The 21,353-nt window shown below is 46.4% G+C and overlaps 1 protein-coding gene across 2 annotated transcripts in view; it reads right to left on the bottom strand.

Moving 5' to 3' along the window:
• The window catches only part of GPR50 (G protein-coupled receptor 50), a 68,621-nt gene that overhangs the window by 22,059 nt on the left and 25,209 nt on the right, over positions 1–21,353 (bottom strand). The window lies entirely within an intron of this gene.

Raw genomic sequence — 21,353 nt, forward strand, 5'->3', positions numbered from 1 at the left:
GTGGCCCCATTAGTGGGGGAGCTCTCCACAAAAGCACAAGCACGCACAGATGATCGACAGTGATTCTGTGCTTAGAAGATGCTGTCAGCAAACCCTGCCCACAGTTACCCAGGGCCCCCCGCCCCCCCCCCCATCCACTCAAATTTCCCCAATCTTTGGGCAATTGAGAACAGGGAATGCCAGGAGACTTCCGAGGGGACCAGCCCCACCCCCACCCCCACCAGAGTTAGAGTATCAGTCTCGTAGTCTCCTAGCTGCTTCAGGCACCTCTTGGTAGCCATCAGACAATAGCCAGAGGTAGAATTCCTTTTTAACCCCTTCGCTTGCATCTTAGACTCAATTCTGTGTATTGGTTCCAAGGCAGAAGAGCAGTAAGGGCTAGGCAATGGGGGTCAAGTGACTTGCCCAGGGTCACACAGCTGGGACTGAGGCAGAATTTAAATCATGAACTTCCAGAAACCTCAAGCACCCTCTATCCAATGTGGCTCCCAAGGAGGAGTATGGTGTTTGACTTACAGGGTTTGAGGAATTGAGGACCCAGAAAATCCCTTCCAGTTTTTCCATGGAACTCTTATCGTGAATTGAAAAAATAAAATAAAATGACTCTACCAAATGAATGTCCTTTTTCATTCCCAGACAGATGCCTCAATTGCCTGGTGAGCAAGGAGCCCCCAAAATGTGTGGTGGCCCCAAAGTTCCCCATAGGTGTTTTCTCAATTGAGAGTTGTTTCTCCTTGATCCTCAAACTTTATTTTTTACTATTGTGGATTTATAAATGAAGGAACCAGGGGACAGCTGGGTAGCACAGTGGATTGTGAACCAGGCCTAGAGATAGGAGGTTCTGGGTTCCAATCTGGCCTCAGACACTTCCCAGCTGTGTGACCCTGGGCAAGTCCCTTCACCCCCACTGCCCAGCCCTGACCACTCTTCTGCCTTGGAGCCAATACACAGTATTGATTCTAAGATGGAAGGTGAGGGTTTAAAAAAAAAGAAAAGAAAGTGCAATTCTTATATTATTTGCTTGATGATTTTTAAGGTGACCACAAGACTGCTGGGGCCATTGGGCAGGCCAGAGTTCAGGGGATTATGGGCCAGAAGGGACATTCCCCAGCACTGAGTCCCGCCCCATCTCCTTTTACAGATGATGACAGTGAGACCAGAGACATGAAGTGATTTTCCCAAGATGGCACAGCAAGTGGTGAAACAGTTTGCCAATGAAATCCTCCGGGTGGAGATTCAGCTCCCAGAATGTGGCAGCACCACAAACCCCAGAGGCAGAAAGGATCTTGAAGATCACCCACCCTGACTGGGAATTGAACCTTTTGCCTTTAAGCTAAGGTGCTTTCTTTAACCAGAGTTCAGAGGAGAGCCTTAGAACTCTCTGGTCTAAACTGCAACTTTTTAGTGTTGAGGTCCCACGACCAGAGAGGTAGTGACTTGGCCAATATCACACAGCAAATCATGGAAGAACAGGGTTTTTGAACCCAAAGTTTCTGGCTCAAGCTCAAGATTGTGGCAGCAGGAGCTAGCTACAACACATCTCAAAGAAAACCCACTTCAACCCTCTGTTAGACTTGATGTTATTTACTTGATAAAAATTCCATGGGGGGGGGGGGGGAGGCAGCTGGATGACTCAATGGATTGAGCCAGGCCTAGAGATGGGAGGTACTGAGTTCAAATGTGGCCTCAGATACTTCCCAGCTGTGTGACCCTGGGCAAGTCACTTCACCCCCATGGCAGGTTGGGGTTTCAATAAAAGAATAAAATAAAACTTCCATCAGTCAAAAGCAGAGAAAGTGCTTTCAAGAGGTCCAGTTCCAAATATCTACTTTAGAGCTAGCAGGGGCCCAAGGCAATGGTCAGTCCCAGCCTACATCTGACAGAAGAGGAAACTGAGGACTGTGGTGGGAGGGTCCTGCAGTGGCTCATCACTCACTAGAGTTTTTCAGGCCCCACTCTCTATCTCTGGCTACAGTCCTCTCTCCCTCTGTCCTGGACCTGATGGGGCTCCAGCCTCCAGACTCCAGATAGATCATCCATCCCCAAATTCCTTTCTTTGGAGATTAAGGAAATGGCTACATAGAACAGCACAATTTAGCCGCCCATTGGCTAAGGTGATTTCCTGGGCCAGAGCTCCTGGGATCATATTTCTATAGCAGACCAGATGTTAGAAACATTAGAACATAAGCACTTATTTCATAAGTGAGGAAGCTGAAGAACAGAGAGGTTGGCCAACTTTCTCAACGTCACACAGCAACTGATGGTTTTAAGCCCTTGTCCTCTGGCTCCAAATGGAGCTCTGCCCACTGAACCAGAGGCTTTAAAGCAAGACTCTCTACCTCTAGTACTACCTCTAGTACAATCGAGGATATTTTTCTTTTTTAACCCCTCACCTTCCCTCATAGAATCAATACTGTGTATTGGCTCCAAGGCAAAAGAGCTATAAGGGCTAGGCAATGGGGGTTTAGTGACTTGCCCAGGGTCACCCAGCTAGGAAATGTCTGAGACCACATTTCTGAATTGTCTTTATTATTAAAAAAAAGTTCAAGGGGGCAGCTGGGTAGCTCAGTGGATGGAGAGTCAGGCCTAGAGATGGGAGGTCCTTCTGGCCTCAGACACTTCCTGACTGTGTGACCCTGGGCAATTCACTTAACCTCCATTGCCTAGCCCTTACCACTCTTCTGCCTTGGAGCCAATACATAGTATTGACTCCAAGACAGAAGGTAAGGGTTTAAAAAATAAAATAAAATAAAGTTCATGAGCTCATTCTTCTCGAGCCTTTCAGACCCCTTTCAGGGCCTTATACATACATACATCATTTAGTCCAACCTCCTCATTTTTTGTTTCTGAAAAAGTGGGAACCAGAGAGGTTGAGTGACCTCCCCCAGGCCACACAGCAAAAGAGTGACAAAGTAGACATAGAGGCCAGGTTTTGTGGGTCCCTTTCCAGCTCCTTTTCCTGTTCATTGAACAAGTTACAGCTGAAAAAGGGCTTGGAAATCACAGAATCTAACCTCATTTTGGTGGATTTTTTTTTGCTAAAAGATTTTAATAATGCCTCTAAATTACCTAAGGGGAGTTAAGTAGCCAGGGCCGTTTGGATCATTTTTTTTCAAGCTGGTAGAGACCTTAGTCCTGTGATGGTGAACCTATGGCACAGGTACCAAAAGATGACACAGATAGAGCTCTCTTTGGGCACACACCACCCTTCCCCCAATTTGTCAGTAGAAAGGCAGGGACTTGGTGGAGCTGCTCCCCTCCCCCTCTCTACTCTGCCTGATGCCATTTTTTCACATGCCCCACCCCTCTGCCCAATAGCCAATGGGAGTACACAGGGGGTCAGGTGGGCAGCTCACAGGAGGCAGAGCTGGAGGGGAGTAGAGAGCTGGGCCATTCCCTTCCCCCTCTCCACACACATCTTTTATCACCCACCCCTCTGCCCAGCAGCTCAATAGGAATGCTTCCTTCCTTGTCTGGGATAAGGCAGGAGGGGAGGGCAGCACAACACACCTGGCACTCAGTGGGGATTAAGGCACAGCATATAGTCTCTAAAAGGTTCACCATCACTGCCTTAATCCAACCCCTTATTTTACACTGGAGGAAACCAAGGAACAGAGAGGTTAGGTAACTTGTCCATGATCACACAGCAAGTGGATACTGGCCAGAACTGTGGCTCTGAGCTTAAGATTCTTTTGCTCATAGTCTAGCTCTCTTTTCCCTGTACCCAGTGGGCCAGGGACATCTGGCACAACATTCTCCTTTGATTTGCTTTTGTTTTAAAAACCCTTTTACTCTGTCTCTAAATTCGTTACCATTGGTTAATTAGCCAATTCAGAGGCGCTCTTGTGGGTTCAGAAGCGGTAAAGGCCTGAGACAGCGCTTCTTCCAAGGAAGTCAGCTTGCAGGAATGGAAACCAAAGAAGTTAAGTATTTGGACCAATGGCACAAGCAAGTCAATTTCCCAGCAAGGATTCCTTTTTGATCAGGTCCTTGGGGTCCTCGCGCTGCTCTCTTCCTGTTCTTTATGACAGATGCAGAAGAGATCCTGCAGATTTTCTAGGCTGACTTCGTACTCAGACGGTCCTTTATCTAAAATATTTGTATTATTGCTATAAACAAGGGAAAGTGATTTAATTGGACAGAGTTCAGGGGATCATATTTTTCAAATCAGAGGGAGCCCTAGAAAGCATTTAATCCAATCCTCCTCTTTTATATTGAGGAACAGAGAGGTTAGGTGACTAACCCAAGGTCACACAGCAAGTAATGTCACAACAAAGATTTAGAGACCATATTCTCTGGCTCTGGGTCCAGCTCTCTTGCTATTGCCCTGCAGGGCCTTGGAGACCATCTGACACCGTTCCCTTGTTTTACTTTGGTTTCATGTCCTTAAGAGATGGTTATTATTTCTATAAAGTAATTAAGGTGATTGAATTTATTCCTCATTCATGGGATCATTATTTTTAAGCTGAAGGAGACCATATACATCATTTAGTTGAACTTCCTCACTTTCCTGAAGAAAGCAAACATTGTTGACCAGAGAGGTTAAGGAACTTGACCAAAATCACACAGCAAAAGAGTGATACAATAAATTTTTATCCCTGGGGCACTGCCTGCCAATTAAACTCTCTTTCCTCTACATTCAGTGATATAGAAGTGAAATGGTTCTTGAAAATCATCTAGGCCAATCTCACTTGGGTGCTGTTTGTTTTCCTGAAAGATTTCAATGATGACTCTAAATTACCTAATTTTAAGATTTAATTTAATTTTTAATTTTAACATTTAAGTAGCCAGAGGGTTCTGGATCATATTTTAGAGCTGGCAGAGACCTTAGCCATCATCTAGCCCAGCCCTCTTATTTTACATTAGAGGAAACCAAGGAACAGAGAAGTTAGGTGACTTGTCCACAATCACACAGCAGAGCTATAGTTCTGGACTCGGATCCTCTTGCTTACAGTCCAGCTCTCTTGCTCCTGTGCCAGTGGGCTTGAGAGGGCATCTGGCACAATATACTAGTCAGATCTGGTTTTGTTTTTAAAACCGTTTTTGTGATGTCTATAAACTAGCTAACATTAATTAGCTCAATTTCATGGGAACATAGGTTTAGGGGTGGTAGGAGCTCCAGACAATATCTATCCCAAAGAAAACAATTTGTGTTAGAGAAAACCAAAGATCAGAGAGGTTACACTTTTGGGCCAACGTCACACAGCAAGTAAGTTTCCAAGCAGGGTTTTTTATACTGTATCCTCAGGTTCCCAGCCCCACTCCCTTCCAGCTGCTACTTTGGACAGATGTGGAAGGGACCCGGAGAATCCCTGGGACGGCTTATTCCTTAGTTTGGTGTGGGTCTCTTTCTTTTTCTCTTTCTCTCTTTCTCCCTTCCTCCCTCCCTCCCTCCCTCCCTTCCTCTTTTCTTTCTTTCTTTCTTTCTTTCTTTCTTTCTTTCTTTCTTTCTTTCTTTCTTTCTTTCTTTCTTTCTTTCTTTCTTTCTTTCTTTCTTTCTTTCTTTCTTTCTTTCTTTCTTTCTTTCTTTCTTTCTTTCTTTCTTTCTTTCTTTCTTTCTTTCTTTCTTTCTTTCTTTCTTTCTTTCTTTCTTTCTTTCTTTCTTTCTTTCTTTCTTTCTTGTCATTCTAAATGGATTAGTCAGTGTTCCTGACATTATTTTTAGAGCTTGAGGAGACCTTAGGCATCATTCAATCCCATGTTTTCATCATACAGATGATGAAACTGTGAACCAGTCAGGGTTAATGATTTGTCCAAGGTTCCACTGCTAGAAAATAGCTGAGGCTCATTTCTTGAGCCCAGATCTGACGCGCCTACCTCTGCCCCTTGTTTTAGTTTAGTTTCATATGGCCAAAAGACTATGTTGATTATGTTAAAAAGTATTAACTGTTCCAAGAACTCAATTTTTATTTTGCCAAAATGTTATTTATTAAAATATTTAATGTTACTAGAACTTAACTTTTATTTTGTGAAAATATTGTATTACTAGAATTTAATTTTTTTTTATTTTGGTAAGATAGTATTCTTTATTTTATTAGTAGATCTTAATTTTTATTTTGCTACTAAAACAGTATTACTTTGTGAAAATAGTTTATTAGTAGATCTTAACTTTTATTTTGTGAAGAGTATTCTCTTTTGTTAAGATGTTTTATTACTAGAAATTCATTTTTATTTTGTTAAAATATTACATTATTAGAACTTAAAAATTTTATTTTGCTAAAACAGTATTACTTAAAATATTTTATTAGTAGAATTTATTTTTTCTTTTGTTAAAATAGAATTATTTTATTAAAATATTTTTAGCAGAACTTAATTTTTCTTTTGTTAAAATAGCATTATTAAAATATTTTATTACTAGATCTTAATTTTTCTTTTGTTAAAATAGAATTATTTTATTACTAGATCTTAATTTTTCTTTTGCTAAAATAGTATTATTTTATTAAAATATGTTATTAGGAGAACTTAATTTTCCCTTTTGTTAAAATAGTATTATTGAAAATATTTTATTAGAACCTAATTTTTTACTTGCTAAAATAGTATTCTTTATTTTATTAAAAGTTAGTACTAGATCTTAATTTTCCTTTTGTTAAAATAGTATTCTTTATTTTGCTAAAATATTTTATCACTAGAAATCCATTTTTCTTTTGTTAAAATATCATTTATTTGGGTAGAAGATCTTCTTAGGACTAGAAGCTGGTTTTTCTTTTGTTAAGATATTTTCTTGTTACTCTAAATCGGTTGCCATGAGTTAGTTTGAGCTGACGGGGTCTTTCCCATAAATCATTTAGTCCAACTCCCTCATTTAACAGATAAGGACAGTGAGGGCCGGAGGGCTTGGAGAATTTGCCTAGTCACCCAGCAAGTGGGTGGCAGAGCAGATTTGGGGTGGCTGGCTCCTCCGCTGGCCCGTCCCATCCTCTTTGCCATGCCCTAATGGATTCTGGAGCTAGAAGGGATCTTGGAATCATCAGGTTCCATTTCCTCCTATTGGGTGGATCCCCCCACCCTGAAATTAGTCAGGGTGCCCCAGTTGGCCCAAGGGCAAAGGTTCCTGTTTTGGAGCTGGCAAAGACCTTACACCCATCAATTAGTCCCACCCCATCATTTCATTTTCTGCCCAGGGAAACCAAAGACCAGAGATCTTAGGTGACTTGCCTGAGATCACACAGCAAGTAAATGTCACCCAAGGGTGACAGTGAGCGGAGGCCCCTCCCTCCATCTCCGGCTCTCTTGCCCATGTGCCAGAGGGTTTTGCAGACCATCTGAAGGCAGGGGGCAAGAAGCCACCCTGGGGCATGAACTCACCGTTGTACTTTCTGGGAAGTAGCCCCAGCAGCAGCCTCACAGTTTGGGCTTGGCGGGGAGGGGGGGTCCTAATTTTTAAAACGGGGCTTTCATGAATCAAAGCATGTCGGCATAGAGTGCAGGGGCTGGGAGGGACAGGAGAGAAAATGAATGGGCAGAGTGGTTATGGGATTAGCCAGGGTCCCAGAGCAGGAGAGTAAAGCAAAACCCTTCTGAGCCTGGGGCCTCTGGTCCCCATGTGCAGAGCTGGCAGGCCTCTCTAACCCCAAGCCGCTTCAGTCTCCACACTGGCATTCCCCCTCTCTTCGGCTACATTTTGTTATTACTTGATGTGGTCATTCAGTCATTTCAATTGTGTCCCACTCTTGGTGATTCCCCCCCCCCCCGCCCCGTGGGGTTTTCTTGGCAAAGACCCTTGAGCAGTTTGCCATTTCCTTCTCTGGCTCATTTTACAGATGAGGAAACTGAGGTCAACAGGGTTAAGTGACTTGCCCAGGGTCACACAGCTGGGAAGTGTCTGGGGCTAAATTTGAACCCGGGACCTTCCATCTCTAGGTCTGGCTCTCAATCAACTGAACTATCCAGCTGCCCCCCAGAAGTATTCTTGAGGAGCTTTTCTGGGCCTCCACAGCCTGCTGTCATGTCACTGCTTCAGACAGGCTCAGAAGTGGCCTCACATGATAGCCTTCCTCCTAAAATACTGGTTTTCAGCCTCGGTGACAAGGAAGCTTAGCCATGGCAGGGAGGAACCTTCGGTGCCGGTTATTCTGTCCTTTTACGTTTAAAGCTGAGGCACCCCAGGCCCAAAAAGTGAGGCGATTGAGCAGAGTCTGCTGGGCCCTCCTGTCTTTTCCCTGCCTGGCCAATCTCAGCCACTCCTCCCAGCTCCAAGCCCTTATTCTCTTCCTCCTTCAGGAGTTTGTCGGCCCTCCTTACTGTCCCGTTGTTTCTTACTCATCTTCTTCATTCACTTGGTTTACTACGCCAAAATGCCAGGCTCCCCATCAAGGGAGGGGGCCTGCTCGGCTCCGGCAGGAGCAGAGTTTGAAGAGCATGGAGAAACCTGAGACAACAGCTCTTCCGAGTCCCTCTTTTGACAGATGAGGAATCTGAGAATCAGAGTGGTGAGGTGACTTGGCTAAGAACACACAGCACAGAGTGTGGGTGACAAAGCAGGGCTTTGGGGATCCAGCCCTCTTTTAACCTGGCTATCCAACACTGCAGCCCACTAGTTTGATTTTATTTTGTTCTGTTATTTTTATTTCCACAAACTAGCAGCAGTCATTTAATTAGTCAAAGTCATCATTTTTAGAGCTAGAAGGAACCTTAACCATCTGGGGTAAGATGACCAGTAAACCATACATAAGGGGCCACCATATTGACTTAGAAAACCACATATTGGGGCAGCTAGATGTCGCAGTGGATAAAGAGCCAGATTTAGAGATGGAAGGTCCTGAGTTCAAATAAGACCTGATAGTTCCTAGCTGTGTGACCCTGGACAAGTCATTTAACTCCAACCATCCAGCTCTTACTACTCTTCTGTGTTGGAACCGATACCTAAGATGGAAGGGGACAGTTAAAAGAAAGAAAGAAACCCCCTGGTTTTTAAATCGTCACCTTCCATCTTAGTTCTGGACCAATACTCAGATGGATTCTGCCATTTTCTTGGTCACCTTTTCAAGAATGAAATTGTCATGAAGGCAGGTCAGAAGTGGGTCCGCTACTCACTCCAGGAGGTTCCCAGATAGGCCAACTTCCCAACTGGCATCATATCAGGGCCAGGGGTAACCAAGTGAAACAATGAACTCAGGGGCAAACTGGTAGCACCTCATTCGTGATTTAGATTCCCACAGCTCTTGGCAATGCCCAAATGTGAAGAGATATTTCCAAGTTGGCTGGAGAGTTCTTCAAATTTCCAGAGAATTATTTTTCCACCATTATTGGTTTGGAGGGGAGGGTTTGCAAATCCACTCCTGGTGCCACGGAAATCCAGAGTCACTGGGCATCCCTCAGGGGGACTCCCACGAACCCCGCGGGGATATAGACAAGCTCTCAGGACCTGACTCCTCAGGGGGAGTTGGGGTTGGCATAAGGGTATCCTGAGCTTAGAGGGATGATGACGAGCCACGTTCAACAACATCCACCAAATCTTATTCAGCCTCTGCTCTGGGCCAGGTGCTGTACAGGCAGCTTGGGATACAGAGAAAAGCAAATGAATTCTTACTCTCAAGAGGCTCCAGTCTACACAAGGAAAGACAGTCATTTCAAGAGAGAATGCTAATAGCTGAAAGAAAGAAGATATGGCCAACACGGAAGTGGACTGGCCACAGGAGCCACCGGTCCTTCCCACAGCAGACCATGGAGTTGTTACCAAGCCAGGCCGAGGGAAAGAAGCAGCAATGGTTCTGGCCAAGCACCAAGAGAGAACTGTCTAATGAGAAGGGGTTCAAAGGACTTTGTTTCATTTGGATAGCTGAAGACAAACTCTACTTATGAAAAATAATGAAGGGTAAAGAGCAGAGGCCACCTGGGCATTCCTGTCCCACAATGCAACAAGGCACTTGAAAACAAGGAAGTCAACAGCTTGGAAATGGATCAAGAAAGGATACAAAGTGTACATGGACCCTCCATATTCAAGAATGTTAATAAAGCAAATAATGTGGAGAAGGTATAAAGAGATTGGTCCAACCCAAAGAATACCTCATTCATCTGGGAGCTCATATGACCTCAACTGTAGTCAGTAAAATCTATGTGGTGCCACCATATTGGTATGGGCAAGCAGAATAAAAATGAACCAACCAAGCTGCCTGGTACCTGGGGAATGAGAGAGATCCTGGGCCCTCAGGCTGACCTTAGCCCTCAGAAGTGCTTTTGCCCGACTTGCCTCTGGCACTCTCCCATCTTTCCCAGCAGCAACTGTTTCCTCCCATCTCCCACTTCTTTCCCCACAACAACCCATACTGACCTTGGCTCCAAGACGCCAGGATTTGAATCCCACGTGGAACATAAGCAACTTTGAGTAACTGACTTTTCCTCTCTGAACCTCAGTTTCCTGATCTGCAAAATGGGAATGGTAATAGCTTCCCCTGCCCCAGCTAACAATCAGCCAAATGTTTGGCAAAGCTTAAGATGGAATGGAAGAGAAATGGAAGCTGTTATTGGCATTTCCCAGGGAAAAAAGCAGACAGGCTGGACTCTAAAGGAAGAATACGCTCCGGGGGCTGGTTTGCCTTTTGGCCCCACAAACTGAGTTAGTTCCATAATGGGGTGTTTTTGAGCTGGAGTTGTAACTAAAAACAGGCCTCTTCTGGGGAGGGCAGCTCCTCGGGCACTGATCCTGGGAGATGGCACACACAAGGCGAGGGGCCCAGCTGAGGCAGCTGTCCTGCTCGCTGGAGAGCTTATGGGTGATACTGATGTTGGAGAAAGCCAAGAGCACTTAATCAGCCACATGGCCCTGGCTGGTGACAAGGGGTCTGCCCTGAGGGATGCTAGCCAGGGTAACACGGTGAACCCAAGGTTCCACTGCGGATGTTCTCGCCTTTCTCACATCTCACGTTTTCCCAGAGGCCTGATGGACCCAGAGTACAGGGACAGACTTTTTATTAAAAAATCAGCTGGGAGGGTAACCCCATTAAAAAACAGCACTCTAGATGAAAAGGCAGTGAGACAGTGGGGGAGGGTGGGTGCTGGGCCCATATTATTTTATTTTTAAACCCTCGCCTTCCATCTTAGTATCAACCCTATGTATTGGTTCCAAGGCAGAAAAGAAGTAAGGTCTAGGCAATAAGGGGCAAATGACTTGCTCAGGGTCACACGGCTAGGAAGTGTCTGCATTCAAATTCGAACCCGGGGCCTCCCATCTCTAGGCCTGGCTCTCAATCCACTGAGTCCCCTCGCTGCCCTCCTTAGCCCAATTTATAGCCATAACTCCCATCTAGAGAGTACTTTGGGGTTTCCAAAATGCTTTGAATCCCATGGTAGTTCTTGTACACAGCAGGCACGCATTGGCAACCCTCTAGAGAGGAGGGGTCAGAGAGACGGCTGAGTGGCATGCTGACACCTGTACCATTTCCCAGGGCAGCCTAACCCAGATTAAAATGTCACAGGGAAATAGTGAACAAAAGAAGTAAAAATACAATAAAACAGAGGTAGCATCCAAGGCAATCTACAGCCTGCAGGGATCCTGGCATACAGATCCCAGGTCCTGGGCCCTGATGGCATTTGGCACGGCTGTTCTGGAGGGCTTCTTAATGGTTTGGGCTATTTTCTGGGTAAAGGATTGAAGCTGGAAGGCCTTAGAAATGAGATGCCTATATTTTTCAAAAGGTTAAAAATGGCTGCTTCTAGACAATTTGAGCAAAATAGAATTAAATTAGAATTTTATTGTTAAAAAAATCAAAAGGCAACTTGGCCAGGGTCACTGAATTGTTGTAAGTGTCTGAGGCCGGATTTGAACTCAGGTTCTACTGACTCCAGGGCCGGCACTCTATCCACTGCACCACCAAGTTGCCCAGAGAGATGGAGCTGGTAAATTGTAGAGGTAGCTTCGGAGCTGAAACTCCAGCTGCAAGCCTGATGCTCTTGCTAGACTACTAATTTCTACCTGCGTCTCAGAGGGTTCCTGAGGCTTGCTGGTAAGCGTGACAGAGCCAGGATTTCAGAATCGCATCTCCCTGCCCACGGTGCCAGCTTTGTATCCATTATATCACATGATTTTCTGCAAAAGCCAGAGATTGAGGGGGAGGCAGGCAAGGAGTGTGCTGAGCAGGAGCTGGTTCTAGGTGGACACTCGTGCTCAGAACTGGGTCCCACTGGGGTCTCAGAGAGTTTTCACTATTATTGGGGCTGGGGGCAGCCAGCAAGGTGTGGCACAAGTGAGTTCCATGCCCCTTATTCTAAGCCAGTGCCTCCGGGAGCTGGCAGAAGGGAGGCTGCCCAGAAAAGTTCTGCTGCAGCCCGGGCCCCATTGGGTCCCAGGTCTTGTCCTTCGCCTCCTCAGGCCCACTTGGGCCAATGCTGCTCTGGCTTGGCTTGCTGAGGCTCCCTGAGGGATACTGAGCCAAATGGCTGAGTTTATTAATCTGCAAAGTGCCCTCTGGGCAAAGACCTGGGCCCAGCAATTGGAGAGAGCCATGCCAGCCTCCCTGGTGGTGCAGTGCAGACCTCCTGAGAGGGGTATGCAGCCTCAAAGTGAAGGCCAGTTCTAAAGGAAGGGGTCCTCCCGGCATGGGGACAAAAGGACCTGACTTCTAGTCTCCTCTCTGGCCCTTCAGAAAAGCAAAAGGGTCAGCAGCTCAATCCATCTTGAGTTGGCGAGCTCCCTGGAGGTCATTTAATTCAACCTTCCCCAGCCCCTATTTTACAGATAAGGAAACTGAGGCCTCAGAAGGGAAAGGGAATTGCCCATAGTCACATAGTTCATCAGTGGCAAAGTCAGAATTTGACTCCAGGTCCTTTGATCCCAAAGCCAATAGTCACTCTTTCCAAAGACCCATGCTGTCCCTCTTCTCACAGGACCTCAGTTTCCCCTTCTGAAAAATGGGCGACAGAGTGGGAGATGGTCAAGTTGACTTCTTAGAACCTCTGGTATTCTGAGCTCTTGTATTCTAGGATTCCTTGGAGGGAATCTGGATTGAACAGGGCCACCCCTAGGTTACGTGGGGACTCGTGTGTCCTGAGTTTTTCCTGCTGCTCTAATCTTACTAATCTTCTTAGCTCTCCCCTTTTCCATGATCTTTACACATGTGCGTTCCTCCCTATTAATGCCAGCTGGATAAACCAAGGCCTTCTACAGCTCCCTCTGGCCCTACTTCCTCTTTGAGCTTTTCCTGGTTGAATGGAATCAAAGTGATTGAACCCCTGCTCCCAACCCAACCCAATGAGCATAATCATTCTGAAATAGTCAGTCAACAAGCAAATCTCTATTCTCAGGGAGCTCCCAGCCTAATAGGGGAGCTGACATGGAAACAACTATACAGAAACAAGATGTAGACAAGATCCTGTGGTGGCAATGATGGGGCGGGCAGGGAGGGGGGCAACCAGCAAAGGCCTTCCATAGAGGCTGAGATTTGAGCCAAGCCTGGGAAGGCGGAGATGGAAGACCAAAACTTCCTAAATATGGAGGACAGACAGCATTTGGCACACAGTAGGCATTTAATAAATATTTATTGACAGACTAATAGTACAGAGGCATGGAAGCAAGAGATGGGGTGTACTGAGGAATGAGAAGGTCAATGAGAAGAGGGAAAATAAGATCTAAGACTGGAAAGAGAGGTAGGAAGGGTCAAGGCCAGTGATGACAAACCTTTTAGAAATCTAGTGCCTAAACTGCGCCCTCACACTGCATGTGAGCCCCCTCCCCACCCAACTCCCGCCTTATCTCATACAGGGGAGGGAGGAAGTGCTCCCATTGTGCTGCTGGACAGAGGAGTAGATCATGTGAAAAATGACCTCAGGTACATGTGGAGAGGGGGAAGGGGAGCAGCCCCCTCCTGGCACACATGCCATAGGTTCACCAACACTGTCTAGGTTGTGAAGGACCTTCAAGGTCAGACAAAGCATTTTATATTTGATTCTGGAGGTAATAGGGATCCATTGCAGTTTATAGAGGGGAGGGGGGAAATGAGCTCCTTCACTTTAAGATCATTTTGGCATCTAAGCAGAAGATGAATTGGAATGAGAAAAATACTAACTATTGCCAGAGTCTAGGCTTGAGGTGATAGGGAACTGGACCAGAGCACAGATTTTAGAGCCCTTATACATTCACATCCCCATTCCCAAGCTTGCACCTTCTTATCACTTTTTACATTCTTATAGGATAATCCCAGTCTCTATATCATTGGTCACCTCACTTGGTTTTGACTCAACTGCTTCCTACTGAGGGGAGCCATTATTTGTTTTCAATGTGGACATACTAGCTAGCTCCCTGCGTGACCTTGGACAACTCATTTCCATTCTCTGGAGCACCATGAGAGCTAGAGCTGGGAAAGGAGAGTGGCGATCAGTTCTTTGTCCTAAGGTAGTCCATGTCTTCCCCAGGCCAGAGCTGCCACCACTCCCCTTCTCTGACAGTAATGTCAAATGCCAATAGAAAGGGGTTGCTAAACTGTCCCTGAGGACCCCTGCAGCTGGCATATTGACTTAGTTTTAATGTTTTATTGGATTTTGATTTATTTTGTGAGCTATTTCCCAATGACATTTTAATCTGGTGCCAGGAAGGCCTGTGGGACCCTCTCTGCCCTACGAATCCTGCCCCTCCTCTGGCTCCCAGGGCGCCAAAGGATGTTGCAGGGGCTGCCCTCTCTCTCTTTCTACCTATCACCGGGACTCTGGGCTACTTCCACCTTCCTAGGGAATTGGTACCGGCCAACAGATTGCCTCTTTTCTGCCTCACCCCGAGTTTCCCACTCTGCAAGATGAAGGAGTTTGACAAGATGGTCCCCAAGGTTCCCTCTAACTCTCACATTTCATTCTATCCCGTTCTATCTGCGGATGATAATTGATTCTCGGTGAGTAATGTTTGGGAAGAATATTTTTCTTCTCCATCATTTTTGCTCTACTACGACCCACGGCCACATCTCCCTCCCTCCCAGTTGGCCGCTGGCCTCTTCTCCCAGATTCGAATATGGAAGTTTAATCAGACTAAGGTGTCGATGCTCTCTCTCCTCCATCCCCCTGACTCACCATAGCTTAGCCCTAGTCTATTCCAATAGCACATGCAGACTGAGGACTAGAAATCAATCGATGAAAGGCCCCTCTTGTAGGCCTATAGCATGAGAACCACAGTTTGCAGTCAAGAAGGAGCTGATCCATAGGTAGTGAGCTCCCCATCACTGGAGGTGTTTGAGTGGAGGCCAGAGGACTAAATGGTAGAGGGAGGATGGTGTAGAAAGGATTCCTGAACTGGGCAAAGGGTCAGTATTTATGATCCCAAAGGTCTCTTCCAGCTCTGAGCTCCTCTAAGAAGCCAATCGCTCAACTTGACTTTAACAAATGGACTCATTTGGGCCACTAAGAGAAATCGATAATAATTAGTGAACGCCTCTGAGAATATCTAGTGCCACAATTTCTCCCCTGTGACAGGAGTACTGTGCTTAAATTTTCAAACAAGTTATTCACAGTGTGGATGTCAGGAGCAAAAAACCCCAACGTGGTCCAGTGGCTAGTATGCTGGACCTCAAACCCAGGAGGCCTGGGGTTCCCATCTTGCCTCATGCATTTGCCAGCTGTGCCACCCCTGCTGGCCTCCTGTGTTAAATAGGAGACCAATGACCTGTGCTTTGCTACCCTTAAGGCGCTCTTCAGAAAGCCAGGGACCAGGAGAGACGCAGGGTTATCCCTAGCTGTTCTAGATCTGAGCAGGAAGGAAATTTCAAAGAAATCCAGTTTTTTTCCTTTTTTAATTTTCTAGTACTCTGCACTTCAACGCCAAAAAAGAAACTATTTCTATAGAGAAAGAACAGAAAAAGAGGCTATGGGAAACCACCATCCATCTCTATTAGAGAGAGTGTGAGTTTTTCTAAAAATTCAACCCGGCACTTTCAAAGCTTTCTTGCTGATCTGTGCTCCTTCCAGATTTCCTTTTCTTCTCCTCTGTGCATTTTTAAACCCTCACCTTCTGCCTTAGAATCAATACTGTATATCAGTTCCAAGGCAGGAGAGCGTGAGGGCCAGGCAATGGGGGTGAAGTGACTTGCCCAGGGTCACACAGTTAGGAAGTGTCCGAGGCCACATTTGAACCCAGGACCTCCCATCTCTAGGCCTGGCTCTTAATATACTGAGCCCCCCAGCTGCCCCCTCCTCTGTGCATTTTTAAAAATACTTCCAGGACCCTCTTCTCCTCCTTCCTTCCTTTTTCTCTTTGTTTCTCAGCCTGTCACAAGATTCCCCCTAACTCTTTTCTCCCTCCCACTGAAAAACCAGACAAACAGATCCCCAGTTTCCAAGCCACTTTGAGGGCAAGGCTGGTCTAGTTGTGACTGAAGCCAGCTCGGGGCTTCATGCTAGCTAGCCAAGTTAAGCAGGTTATCGGATACAGGAAATAGGGAGCTGGCAACAAACTCCTCTGTCCCACAGAGCATGGGATCAGAGTTAGAGGTGGAAGGGACCAAAGGGACCGTTTTGTCCCCCCCTTTCAGTTGAGAGAAGTGAGGATCTGGTGCTGGAAGGGAACCCCAGAGGCTATCTAGTCCACCTACCTTCATTTTTACAGATGAGAAAACTGAGGTACATGGAGGGGAAGGCACTTGTCCAAGGACAGACAGCCAGTAAAGCGGTGGAGGTGAGGCTCAGCCCTGGAGCTTTCCAAATACCCAGCTCTTTCTTTAGACGTGCCCGTCTTTCTGACAGCGGAGCATCAGAGTGCTGGAGCCAGCTTGAACCAGCTCACAGGAGCCGATTGTTAAATGTATACCTCTAATATGAGCAAATATTACAAATTGGGACTTGACTCATAGTTTTGTTGATTGTCTAGACTTAAGAAAGTGAGGGAAAAAGCACCTTTTTTATAAGCTTAATCCACATTAATATTTTCTCCAGGAGCCAGGTGTTAAACTTTTACTGGCACACTCCTACAGTGGGGTAAATATGGCACCAGACTACCAGCAGGACAGGCCATCCAGTTATCAGTTAAATAGCAGTCCAGGCATACAGTTCGAGAAAAGGGCACTGCATGTTGTATAGGGGCAAGAGGTCCTGGATGCAAATGACTAGTTTGAAGTCCCTCCTGAGGCACCTAATAGCTAAATGACCCTGGGTTGGTCACTAGCCTTTGGTGAGTCTTTTTCCTCCTCTATAAATGGAGTAGGGCAGGGTACAAGTTGGGAGAACTGCTTAGTAAGCATGGGGAGCTAAGTACATGCAGCCAAGCCCTAGGAAGAAGACAACTCCCCCAGAAACCCCTGGGGGGCCAAGAGGGCTATGGGAAGGACCCTTGGGTCCTCTTGTTCATTAGCATTCTGGCCCATCAAGGGCCTCCAAGTCTCCATGGGATGCCGAAATGTGCTCAGAGCTGCATTCTTTCCTAGAAGCCCCATTTATCTAGGTGCAATGGCGGCTCTTCCTAGGGAAGGGCCTGGCATTCCAGAGGCTGCTCAGGAGCCTGGAGCTAGCTCACTGCAGTCCTTGACCACCTCCACAACGCTGGAAGCAGCTGCAGCAGCTGTGGGTCTCTGCTGCCCCCAGCTGGGCATGTCCTTAGAAGGAGTCCACTAGTGGCATCCTGGGGGAGGGCCCAGACTCCCCACACTGTAACAGGCTGGACACTATTGGTGGGGAGCTCAGGGACCGCCTCGCCCACTGCCCAGGAGAGCTGAGGAAGGCTCAAGGAGGCAGGTGTCAGGCCAAGAGTTTTGCTTTCCACAGAGGCAATGTGAAAAAATAAAAGATCCCCAGAGAACCTGGCATCAGGTGTGACTGCTACTTGTGTGACCCTGGGCAAGTCATTTCACTTCCATGAGCCTCAGTTTCCTCCTCCATAGAATGAAAAAGCTGGCCCATCTGGCTATAGGTCCCTACCAATGACACTATATGCCAATAGGAGCTTGGGCAGGCAGATACTATTAAGATCACCTTTGAGTAGGTAGGCATTCCAGTGCCAGGGGCAAAATCCATTGGGGTTAGGCAAGATGGGTCAGGATAGCTCCTTCACCTCTACCTGGTAGAATTCAATCCTTCTCGAATAAAGAGAGGCCTGTCCCTTCCAGATTCCGGGCCCCAAATTCTCATGGCAATGCTGATGGCAGAAGGAAATGAGGGGACTCAACAAAGCAGAAAAAACATGATGCTAGAAGAAGGCAACTCTGGGAGAGAGTCAGAACCATTGAGGTGGTGCCATACAGCATGGAGTCAGAAGACCAGGTGATACAGGGTCAAAAGGCCAGAGGTTTGCTTTAAAAAGGAAGAGATCCACCACCACCGCCACCAATGGCAGGACCTTGGGACAAAGACCCAGTTGCCTCACCCTTGTTATAGCTTTGCCTTTGAGAGGTGGTACATATTTCTGTTCATCCTCTCCTTGAAATTTTCTCTCTCCTTGATAGTACTTCATGCGAATCCTTGACATGGGCTCCCTAGTGGGGCACGGTGGCCCCAACACTTCAAAGTCCTTCCCATTCCTAATAATAGGGATAGCTGTTCTCAATATATCAGAAATGGAGCAGTGGCGGACCAAGTGCCCCAACTGTTTCTCCAGTTACCCTTCTTGTCCTCATGGGGTGAAGGGCAGTTTATCGAATTCCTTGAGGCCATCACTAATATTACTTTCACTCTAGGTCTCTAAGTCTGGGAGTAGATTTTACCCCAGAAGATGGAACTTTAAATTAGCCACTCTTGAAAGGAGCAGAGCCAGGAGGACATTGTAGACAGACTGATACACTGTGGCACAATTGAACGTAATGGACTTCTCTACTAGCAGCAATGCAATGACCCAGGACAATTCTGAGGGACTTATGAGAAAAAATGCTCTCCACATTCAGAGAAAGAACTGTGGGAGTAGAAACACAGAAGAAAAACAGCAGCTTGATCACATGGTTTGATGGGGATATCATTGGGGATGTAGACCCTAAATGAACATCCTAGTGCAAACACCAACAACATGGAAAGTGGTTCTGATCAAGACACACGTAATACCCAGTGGAATTGTGCGTCAGCTATGGGAGGGGGTGGGAGGGGAGGGAAAGAACATAAATCTTGTAACCATAGAAAAATATTTTAAATTAACTAATTAAATAAAATTTTCTAAATTCAACTAAAAAAGTCAGCCACTCTTCCCATCTGTCCCCAGAAAAAGACCCACCCTGATGTGGGGAGTTGAAAGAGTCTAAAATTCAAACTGATTTTGGGACATTTCGAGGCATCAAACAGGGCCTTCAAGCAAATACTTCACTGCTGAACTCTAGCAGCTGCCCAACAGTGACTGATTTCCTGGGAAATCCTTAAGTGGCCCTTTGAGGCTCCCAGGGCCCCTGGAGAGGGACCTCCCTCCCGCTGCGGGTACACAACCACCTCTGTGTTCCAGGCTTCCTCAAGCCTGGTAGCATGATGTGTTTCCAGCTCAACTTCCATTTGCTACCCAGTCCCTGGCATGCTGCAGAGGACTCACAGGAGGGTTGAACTGAAAGGGCCACAAGAAAGCAAGGCAAGCGGCCCAGAGGGACGGCCAACAATCTGGTCAAAGTTACCCAACTAGGAAACTGAGTCCAATTCTGTTCCCCAAATCCGAATCAGAGAATCTCAAAGGGCCATGTGGCCTAATCCAAACCCGAGTGACCAATTATTCCAGTGAGCTGGTTTGACCACCTTAATGCCATTGCCTCCTCTTCCCTCTACCTCCTCACCTCCCTAGCCATCTCAGTAGCCAACCAGTTCCAAATCCTGCCATTTCTTGCTTGGATCTCCTTCTCTCCACTGGCATGGCTACCGCCCTTGTTCAGATCTTTTATCACCTCTTCCTTGGACTATTATGAAAGTCTGCTAATTGGTCTTTCTACCTCAAATCTCTCCTCTCCACACATAAGTGCCAAGCTAAAGCAAAGGTCTGATTTTCAAGAAGCTTCAGTAGCTCCCTATGGCCTTTGGGATAAAGTAGAAATCCCTGTTTCCCATTTGGAGCTGTTCACTATTGGGCTCCAACCTCCCTTTCTAGGTTGGCTACAACATTATTCCTTTTCACAAACTGAGATCCAGACAAACCGACCTCCTTGCTGTTGACTGTATAAAATGTTCTGTTTCCCACCTACACACCTTTGTACAGATTGCCTTGGGTTCCATGCCTGGAATACTGCCCCTCCCTGCCTCTGCTTCTTCAAGCCTCCCATTCCTTATAAGTTGCAGCTGAAGGGCGTTTCCTCCAGTTCTCAGTGTTCTGCACCCCCATCAAAGGGTGTCTTCTTCAATCATGGAACTATGGAAAAATATTCTAAATAAACAAACTTAATGTTTTTAAAAAGGTATCACTCTTGTGAATATGCCCTGCCTGGGTTGAGTTACCTGTGAACATGTGACATTTTGAGGGCAGGGACTCTTTGACGTTTCTCTCTGTGATCCCTAGCTCCCATACTTCATAAATTTTCGTTGTTTGATTTATGGATTGAACAAGAATTTCATCCTACAACATCCCCGACTCCTCTTGAATACCTCCATTGATGGGGTACTCATTACCTCCCTAAGCAAGCCATTCCGCTATGAGACAAGCTTAATGATCAAGAAGTCTGCTTTTATTGAGTCTAAAGGTTCCCCTATGTAAACTCTAAACCTAGCTCCTCACCCTGCCCTTCTCTTTCTGGGGCTAAACATTCCCAGTTCTTTCCACTGATCCTCTTAAGAGATGATCAGGAACAGGGAATTCTGAGTCTGAGGTCCTGAGTTTGAATCCTGACCCTTTAAGGGTTAACTCTCTGCAAGAACTTGGCCAAATCATGAGACATCTCTGAGATTCAGAGATCTCATCTATAAGATGATGGGGTTGGGCCAAGAGAGACCCCTAAACTCTCTCCCAGCTTTTAGTTCATGATCCGCTGAGGACCTTGAAGGACTTTCCCATCCTGGTTGCTCTCCTCTGGATGTCCTTCAGTTTATCGGTGTCCTTCCTAAACCGGAAAGGGGAGGTGGCAAGGCCACCCAGACTCCTCCATCTGTGCCAACACAAGCATTCATTCATTCACAGGACTCCAAGATCCCAGATCACTGGAACAGAGGTTTAAAGATGAGACGGACTGTATAGGCTATTCAAGTTCAACTCCTTCATTTTACAGATGAGGAAACTGAGGCCCAGAAAGGGGAAGCAATTCACTTATGATCACAGAGCTAGTAAGAATCTGAGGCAGAAAAGGATCTCAGATCTCCCTGCCTCCAAGTTCTGCCAGTTACTCTACTTGCAAGGCCCTGGTTGGGTACTGGGGAGACAAAGAACACAACATAGAGTATTTTCCACCCTTAAGGAACTTGCCTCCTAACTGGGGCCTCTTGCTTTCCCGTCCAGGGCTCCATGGAGGTTCCTGCCTTTGGTGGGCTTGAACAAGTGGGCTCTTCCCCACCTCTGTGAACAG

Source organism: Monodelphis domestica, chromosome X (assembly GCF_027887165.1).
Source record: "Monodelphis domestica isolate mMonDom1 chromosome X, mMonDom1.pri, whole genome shotgun sequence".
In the NCBI taxonomy this organism is placed as follows: Eukaryota; Metazoa; Chordata; class Mammalia; order Didelphimorphia; family Didelphidae; genus Monodelphis; species Monodelphis domestica.